The following is a 10,134-nucleotide window of genomic DNA, read 5'->3' on the forward strand; positions in this document are numbered from 1 at the left end:
TCTTTTTTACTAGGATTCACCACTTTCTCTAGGATTCCTTTGATCTCCCTATTGGATATTTCTGCTTGACCATTTGTTTTAGGGTGGTAGGCTGTAGAAATCTTGTGTTTGACACTATATTTGGCTAACAAACCCGCCAAAATCTTGTTCATAAAGTGGGTGCCCTCATCACTTATAAGCGTCGTTGGAGTGCCAAAGCGAGTGAATACATGCTTATGTAAGAATTTCATGACCACCTTGGAATCATTGGTAGGACTTGCCACTGCTTCAACCCACTTGGAGACATAGTCAACCGCCACTAAGATATACAAATTTTTGAATGACGGTGGAAGTGGCCCCATAAAGACGATTCCCCAAACATCAAACAATTCCACTTCAAGGATGCAAGTCAAAGGCATTTCATTCCTTGCTGAAATATTTCCAACACGTTGACATCGATCGCATTTTTTAGCAAAGTCATGAGTATCCTTGAAAATAAAAGGCCAAAAGTACCCCAATTGAAAAACCTTAGCTGCTGTCCTTTGCCCACCAAAATTTCCACCATGAGGAGCTGAATGACAATGCTCTAGTATACATGAAACTTCATCCTCAGGCACACAATACCTCATGACTGAATCTGGACATTGCTTGTACATTTAGGGCTCATCCCAATAATAATATCTCACATCATGAAATAATTTCTTGAGCTGCTACCTATTCAAATCAGGTGGTTGTAAACCACTCACCAAATAGTTGACAAAATCAGCGTACCATGATGTAGTGACTTGGTTCACAACCAACAATTGCTCATCGGGGAATGTTTCTTTAATAGGCCTTTCACCTTGCTTTTCACCTTTTCACTTCCAGCTTCAAGTCTAGATATATGGTTAGCCACTTGGTTCTCCGTTCCTTTTCTATCCTGAATCTCCAAGTCAAATTCTTGAAGAAGCAACACCCATCGTATAAGTCTTGGCTTAGCATCCTTCTTGGCTATTAGATACTTGATCGATGAATGATTAACATAAACCACCAATTTAGTCCCCATAAGATAAGCTCTAAACTTGTCAAAAGCAAACACCACCGCCAAAAGTTCTTTCTCGGTGGTGGTATAGTTCAATTGAGCATCGACTAATGTATGTATAATAAATGGAATGAAACACCTTCTCTTTTCGCTGCCCAAGCACTGCACCAACAGTAAAGTCACTAGCATCGCACATCAATTCAAAAGTAAGAGACGAATCCAGAGCTACAATGATAAGTGCGGTGATAAGAGCTTTCTTCAAAGTCACAAATGCTTCGTGACACTCCTTGGTGAACTTAAATGCTCGATTTTGCTCAAGTAAGGAACAAAGGGGCTTGGAAATCTTTGAAAATCTTTAATAAACCTCCTATAGAAGCCCGCATGCCCCAAAAAGCTTCTAATCCCCTTGACTGTAGTAGGTGATGGTAATTTTTCAATGACTTCAAGATTTTCTCTATCTAATTCTATGCCCTTGTTAGAAATTCTATGGCCCAAAACAATGCCTTGTTGTACCATGAAATGACATTTTTCCCAATTGAGTACCAAGTTTGTTTCTTCACATCTCGCCAAGACTTGCTCCAAGTTAGCCAACCAAGTGTCAAAGGACTCTCCAAATACTGAAAAATCATCCATGAAGACTTCAAGAGACTTCTCCACCATATCTGAAAAAATCACCATCATACAACGTTGGAAAGTGACAACCTAAACGGCATCCTTCTAAAGGCAAAGGTGCCATAAGGACAAGTGAATGTAGTCTTCTTTTCGTCTTCTGGGGCAATGTAAATCTGATTATAATACCCGTCAAGAAAATAATAAAAGCCATTTCTCTCCAACCAATCAAGCATTTGATCAATGAATGGTTGCGGGAAATGGTCTTTCCGAGTGGCCTTATTCATCTTTCGGTAGTCCATACAAACATGCCACCCCGTCACTATTATTGTGGGAATCAACTCATTATTTTCATTAGCCATCACCGTGACTCCACCTTTCTTAGGAACACACTGAATTGGGCATACCTAAGAACTATCCGAAATTGGGTAAACAATTCCATAATCAAGCCATTTAATTATCTCTTTTCTAACCACTTCCTCCATGATAGGATTAAGCCTTCGCTGCTGCTCAACAAAATTATCACAACAATCTTCCAATAGAATTTTATGCATACAAAATGAGGGACTTATACCCTTGATATCTGCCATGGTCCAACCAATGGCCCTTGTGTATCTCTTCAAAACATCAAGCAACAGTCGCTCTTTTTCAGCTCCTAACATGCTAAAATAATCACAGGCAAAGTCTCATTATCTCTCAAATAGGCATACTTTAAGTTATTAGGCAAAGGCTTCAACTCTAACTTTGGTGGCTCTTGAATAGAGAGCTTAGGAGGCTTAAAATTCCCTTACGACAAGTCCAAAGACTCAAACGACCTCCTAAGTTTAGTAAAGGCTTCTTTGACTCAACCCATGTAACTTGGCTTTCTCCCTGTTCACTTAAGTCTTCAAGCTCTTCAAGTGACCTCACCCCCATTCCATCTTTAAAAGCTTCATTGTGGAATTTTTCAGCTACAATTGACTTAATTACACTCAACCGATAGCATTCCTCAATCTCATCCGGAAACTTCATAGCATTGAACACATTAAAAGTCACTTATTGGTCATTCACCCTTTTTCTATGTCAATAAAAGTCCTCCTGGTAGCTAGAAATGGCCTACCCAAGATAATAGGAACATCTTTATCCGCTTCATAATCAAGAATGATGAAATCGGTCGGAAAAATAAATTTATCAACTTGCATTAGAACATCTTCAATTTTTCCTTCCAGGTGTGCCATAGAACGATCTGTTAGTTGCAAAGTGACTGTGGTCGGCCTTGCTTCTCCCATTCCCAACCTCTTGAAAATCGACATGAGCATCAAATTGATACTAGCCCCCAAGTTGCAAAGTGCTCTACCAACATCTCTACCACCAATAGAACAAGGAATTATAAAGCTGCCTGGGTCTTTCAATTTAGGAGGAATTTTATTCTTCAATATAGCACTACAACCTTTAGTCAAAGCCACTATTTCAAATTCTCCAAGTCTCTTCTTCTTGGTTAAAATATCTTTAAAAAACTTCACATAGTTGGAAATTTGCTCCAAAGCTTCCACCAACGATATATTGATGTGAAGTTGTTTCAAAACATCTAAAAATCTTTCAGAATTGACCATCTTGCTACTATTTTTGAAATCACTGAGGAAATGGTGGGGGTGGCTTGCTCATAGGCTTCTCTATTACATTTTGCTGAGGAATTGCTGCAGCAATTGCTTTAGGATCAGCATTTGACAATTTCGAACTTACAACTCTGTCTTCCTTTTCCACACTACTTTGGATTGAAGTGGGTTCACTGTTTCTCTTAGAATTATCCTCAGTCCACTCCAGATTTTTACCACTCCTCAAGGTAACCTCCTTGCAATGCTCCTTACCATCTCTCCATGGATTTCAGTATCACTAGGCAAGGTGCCTTGTGGTCTATTCCTTAGCTCATTAGCTAGCAGCCCCACTTGAATCTCTAGGTTCCTCAAGGATGCCGCTTGGCTCTTAATCACAACATCATTCTTGGCCATATATTATTTCATTAAACTCTCCAAAGAGCTTGATTGAGACACTTGAGGAGGAGGTGGTTGAGCTCTTGGTGGTTGTTGAGAAAACCCCGATGGATATGTAGGCTTGTTTTGCATTGGTGCTTCGCTTGAACTACCTCCTTGCCCCCCATCAGAAATTTGGATGCTGCCTCCACCTCGGATTATAAGAGTTCGAATATGCGTTATTACGGTTGGCATTTTGATTCCCCACATAACAAACCGAAGTGGGATTCAAAGGACAACTCTCAAATGTGTGCCCATCTCCACTATAAACACAAGATACATCAACAACTTGTCCCATAGCAGCTGGATGTACCATTCCCCCAAAACTCATGTTCTTGAGAAGGTTAGTCATTGATGAAACTTGAGCGGTCAAAGTTTTCAATGCATCCACTTCAAGTACACCAGCCACTTTTCGACTTGTTGAGGCTATAGCATTGGACCATTGGTAATTGTTGCTAGCTATCCTTTCCAAAATCTCATAGGCTTCATTGTAGGACTTGGAGAGAATAGCCCATTAGCTGAAGCATCCAACACCATGCGAGTGGAAGTATTGAGCCCATTGTAGAATGTTTCCATTTGTATACAATGCGGAATCCCATGGTCTGGGCACTTTCTCAATAACTCCTTAAATCTCTCCCAAGCTTCACAAAAGGATTCACCTTCCAGCTACTGAAAAGACATGATTTCATTACGAAAATGGCATTTTTGGAAGGAGGAAAGTACTTCATCAAGAATTTTTCACTCAACTCATTCCATGTATTCATCGAGTCGGGAAGAAGGGTGTTTAGCCAAGCTCTTGCTCGATCCCTCAAAGAGAAAGGGAGCAATTTCAACCTTAGGGCCTCGTCACTCACACCTTATAGCTTGATAGAATCGATCACCTCCAAAAATGAATGAAGATGAAGATGAGGATCCTCAGTAGGCAGCCTGCTAAATTGACCCACTGTCTGCAACATTTGGAACATCACGGGCTTTAACTCGAATTGGGGTGCTTGAATTTCAGGCCTAACAATGCACAGATTGAGCTCATTGAACTGGGGGCAGCATACTCCCTTATTGCTCTCTCTCTATCATCAACCATAGCAATCGCGTTAATGACATTGTTAGCACCCTCAACTCCTTCAACCTCTTCAGCCATAGTAAGGCGATTTTTAGCCCGTTGTTCCCTTAATCTTCTTCTAACTGTTTGTTCAATCTCAGGGTCAATAGGAGGTAGTTCAATGTCTTCTTGCTCGTTCATACAGTGGATCACCTGAGAAAACACAAGAGCAAGGAAGCAAGGTCAGCTCAACAAAGAAAAAATAAATTGCAAGCAATTAATGTTACACAAATTTCTAATTCCAATCCTCGGCAACGGCGCTAAAAACTTGTTGTCATAAATTTTAATTGATTTTAACTACACAAGTGTACGTAATCACACAAGTAATACAGTGATAAGTAAATCGTCTCCACAAGGACTGCAAAATAGAAAAATAGGCAAAACAATTACTAAAAAGCTTAAAAGTACTAACAATTGAATGGGTTGTTTATAAGCTAATGAAATATTGAAGAGATAAAAATACTGAAAATAAAAATGAACTGAACAAAGAAATTTGAAAGAAATATGTGGATTGTAAAATGGACTCGAATTACTGATTCCCCCAATGTTAATTATCCTGAACAGATTGCGGCAGCAATATTTTAGCGAAACTCTCAGGTTAACAAGAATTCAATAAACATTCATAAAACTTTCCCAAATTTTATGATATTAATTCTTTTACCTAATTAAACAAATTCCTATGCCAAATCAGATTTAAGAATGCAAATTCAAGGTTCAATTCTCAAAAGTTACACAAGGAAAATAACACATTCCTATGTTATTTACTAACATAACCTAACCTAGATTATGACTTGTGTCATCCAAGTTCTTTCCATTATATTTAATCCTTCCAGCATTAAACATAATTAAGAAATCTTGCCATTGCTAGCCAAACAACAACAAGAAATTAACCATAAGCACACTTGAGTGAACAAGAGAGATTTCACTAAAATAAGGTACAAGAATTTACTACACTATAACATAGGGTTCATCAACAATTCAAGCCACACAAAAATTAGTTCATGGCTGAGTTAAAGAACATTAATCAACATTCAATTCAGCCCATAAATATTTAGATCAGAAATCAACTTAAAAAATATAAAATGAAGGTTAGAAATAGGAGAAAGAACAAATCCAAATGATGCTTGAGCTTCTTTCTTTCGTCCTCCTCCTTTCTTGGCTAACTTCTGGTTTCTCCTCCTTTCTTTCTTGTTGTTTCTTTTCCAAAAATGGCAGAAATCCCTAAATATGCGGCTAGTTAAATCTCAACATAACAATAACCATGTGGACGACCTCGAAGAATGCTTCGCCATGCTACGGAGGTATAACATGAAGCTCAACCCTTAGAAGTGCTCTTTCAGAGTATCTTCTAGAAAATTCCTAGGCTTCATTGTAAATGCCCAGGGAATAGAAGTAAATCCAGAAAAGATCTAGGCTCTGATTGATATGCCCTCACCTCGAAAGCATAGGGATGTCCAAAGTTTGACTGTAAGGATGGCGACACTGAGTAGGTTTATCTCAAAATCTACAGACTGTTATCTTCCATTTTTCAACCTTCTGAGGGGGCCAAGAAGTTCGGGTGGACAGAAGAATGCAAGTTAGCTTTCCAGGAGCTGAAGAAGCACCTCGCGGAACCCCTTATCTTGTCGAAACCCATCACCGGAGAAGTTCTGTGCTTGTACCTTGCTACGACTGAGCACGCCATCAGCGCCGTACTCATCCGAGAAGAACAGAAAGTGCACAGGCTTGTGTACTATGTCAGGAAAAGGTTGTTGGGGATAGAATCGAGATACCCCCTTGATGGAGAAGTTGGCTCTTAACCTAATCCACTCATCTCGAAAGCTCCGACCTTACTTCCAGGCGCACCCCATCCATGTATTGACCGATCAACCACTAGGACAAGTCTTATCCAAGCCATAAGCTTCGGGTCGGCTGCTAAAATGGGTCGTTGAACTCGGACAATTCGAGATCACTTATCATCCAAGGATGGCCATAAGAGGAAAGGCCCTGGTAGACTTCATAATGGAATGCACTGGAGTGACTAACGACGAAGTTATAACCCCGACCCACGAGCTATGGAAACTTTATGTTGATGAGTCTTCCAATGAAAACGGATTGTGGGCAGGTGTAATTCTAATCACCCCAGCAAGAATTCGATTTCACTCCGCTTTGAGATTTGACTTCAAAGCGTCGAATAACGAAGCTGAATACGAAGCTATACTGGCAGGACTTTGTATAGCCAAAGAACTCAAGGCCAAAGAGATACATTGCTATAGTGACTCCCAGTTGATGGTTAATCAGATTGTAGGACAGTATCAGGCTCGTGGGACGAGAATGGCTGCATATTTGGAAAAGGCAAAAGCAGCACTCGAGCATTTCGAGTTCTACGTGATAGAACAGGTCCCCCGAGAACAAAACTTGAACGCAGATGCCTTAGCTAGACTCTCTACATCCTCCGAGGTCAACGAGTTGAATGTCGTGTCGATCGAACATCTCACGACACCCAGCATAACCGAGCCTGAGTAGGAAGATGTTTGCATGATCAATTTCGAGCCAACCTAGATGACTCCGATAGTTGAATACCTTGAGGCCGGCATTCTCCCAAAAGAGGATACTCTATGCCATTACCCTGATGTGTGACTCCACCCGAGGCGAAGAAAATCATAGAAGAAATTCATGAAGGATTATGTGGAGACCACCTTGGGGGGCATAGCCTTTCCAAGAAAATCATACGCTAGGGGTACTTCTGGCCTACCATCAAGGTAGACTCATTCGATTACGTCAAGAAATGCGACAAGTGCCAACGTTTTGCAACAATCCCTCGAGCTCCACCCTCCGAGATAACTATGATGACCTCCCCGTGGCCATTTGCGGTCTGCGGAATCGACCTCATAGGCTCATTGCCAACTGGTAAAGGCGGAGTGAAGTACGCAGTAGTGGCCGTAGATTACTTCACGAAGTGGACCGAAGCCGAACCCCTAGCAACAATCACCTCGAAGAAAGTCTTGGACTTCGTGGTAAAGAACATCATATGCCGATATGGGGTTCCAAGGAAGATTGTGTCCAATAACGGTACTCAATTCGACAGCGATCTATTTACTAACTTTTGCGAAAAAAATGGGATGATAAAGAGCTTCTCCTCTGTGGCTCATCCTCAGGAAAATGGGCAGGTCAAAACTGTGAATAAAACACTAAAGAGTTTGTTAAAGAAAAAGTTGGAAGAAGCTAAAGGAAAATGGCCCGAAGAATTTCCTCAAGTTCTGTGGGCATATCGAACCACGACCCATACTTCAACAGGACATACCCCATTTTCTTTTGCATATGGTTGCGAGGCTATGTTGCCAATCGAGGTCAAAATTCCCACAATTTATGCCCTTGCTTATGACCAAGCCTCGAATCAATCTCAGCTTGAAGTAAATCTGGACCTGATTGAAGAAAGAAGGAACGAAACTAAGTTAAAAAATGCTGCATACCAACAGCGAGCTACCCGGTATTTCAATAAAGGAGTTCGAGATAGAAAATTTGGCGTGGGAGATTTGGTGCTGAGGCATGTATTCTTGGTGACACGGGATCCAGTAGCTGGTGTGCTCGGGCCAAATTGGGAAGGACCTTATCAGATTGAATCAGTCATCTGACTTGGCGTATACAAGTTGGCAAGATTGGATGGGAGTTTGGTACCACGAGCATGGAATAGAAAACATCTACGACCTTACTATAATTAGTGTAGGAATGATGTCACTTGTAACCATGCTTGTTTATCTGTATTATTTTCCTGTTAATAAATTATTCGAATAATGTTTGATTTCGTTTTAATGTGCTGTATTTTTTGCAATCTCTCTTAATTAAATAACCTATGGTCACACTCATAGGATATTAAGGGGGCATTAGTGGTACATATACCATCAGCTTGAAAAAATAAAATAGCATATATGAAAAACATATAAGTGTTTGGATGTAACCAAATGTGTGAGCTAGAATAGTTTGGATATAACCAAACTATCGGATATAACCAAATACGCGAGCTAAGAAAGTTTGGACATAACCAAATTATCAAAAGATAAAAGTGTTTGGATGTAACCAAATATGCGAACTAGATTAAAAAGATAAGTATATGGATTACAAACCAAACACGACCTTAATAGGTTTGGAACAAACCAGCTAAAACTAATCGACAGTAAGTTGGAACATAAACCCACTTCGCGATAAGTCAAGATCGAGGCTGGAGTATCTTGCACAACGATAGTTTTGACCTCATAACCTCGGGGAGCTACCCGAGGACGAGAGAAAGTAACTAAAAAAGTAAGATATAACTAAACCATTTACATTACATGCCATATAAGTAACTTTAGGTGCATGGTAAAAGGAATCTCCGACCTTGAAAAAATAACGAGATCAGATGCGAATATTTCGAGCAAACTGTGCATGAATGCATTGAACCTCAGACATTAATCCACCAAATGTTTGTATGAATAAACAGACATATAAGACATTTTAATATAAAATGCGTGAAATATTTTGACCCAAGAAACGTTAAGCAAATATATTAAAATAAAGTCAAAAAATGGTATCGCAAATATCATTGATATGAGCTCGAAAATAGCTCATAAAAAGGCAGCTCTTTGGCGAGCTATAAAATTGTCTTAGCCCTAGGGGCATAAAAAGAAAAAAATTAAACGCAAAAAATATTACAAGGAGTTCAAAGAGACGCAGCCCTGAAGTAAGATCTAGGAAGAAGGTGCATTCTTCTTGGCCTTCTCAGCATCTTCCTTGGCCTTCTCAGCATCAGTATCCTCCTTGGCTCTCTCTGCCTCATCCCGAGCAGCCTCCTCCTCATCAAGCCGAGCTTGCCATTCAGCCACAAATTCTGCCTCAAAAGAGCCTAAGAAGCTGGTATCGAGGTCGACATTATTGGCCCAGATTTTGTACATGGCCAGGTCAACCGCCCAATATTTCTTCTCCTTAAACTCTTCAAGGAGATGAGCTTTTCCGCCCTCCATGATTTCGAAAGCGGCGATTCAACTTATAGTTAAAATGATCTAAGACAGCCAAAGTCTGACATACAAAGAAATCAAATTAGAATATGAAGTATAAAAACAGCTAATAGCAAGATGATAATGATTACCGCAGTAGTAAGCTCGATGCTTTTCTCATAAAGAGTGTTGCAGTCTCGAGCATTCTTCAAGAACTATCAATGAGGGGCGTCGAAGCTGCCGAAACTCTGGCCCACCCGAGACATAACGTCCGAGCCAAGCGTAGCCCTATGAGGTCCGACTGCGTTATCAATTACATACCCATCGACGTGAGTAGAAATCGACAGCAAATGCGTTTTGGAGGCTGAGGACTTTTTTGGAGGTTGGCCGAGCGTGGAGTGGGCTTGGATCGAAGGAGGAGCAAGAGGCAAGGTCGTAGACGATGCCTCAACCTAAGGATTTGGATCC

At 40.5% G+C, this 10,134-nt stretch overlaps 1 non-coding gene across 1 annotated transcript; it reads left to right on the top strand.

The window, feature by feature from the left end:
• The first annotated feature begins 4,210 nt into the window (after positions 1-4,210).
• Positions 4,211-4,316, top strand: LOC133787599 (small nucleolar RNA R71). Its single transcript, XR_009872609.1, has one exon. It is a non-coding gene; the product is annotated as a small nucleolar RNA R71 (small nucleolar RNA).
• Positions 4,317-10,134: the final 5,818 nt, after the last annotated feature.

Source organism: Humulus lupulus, chromosome 6, assembly GCF_963169125.1.
Source record: "Humulus lupulus chromosome 6, drHumLupu1.1, whole genome shotgun sequence".
NCBI classification, from domain to species: Eukaryota; Viridiplantae; Streptophyta; class Magnoliopsida; order Rosales; family Cannabaceae; genus Humulus; species Humulus lupulus.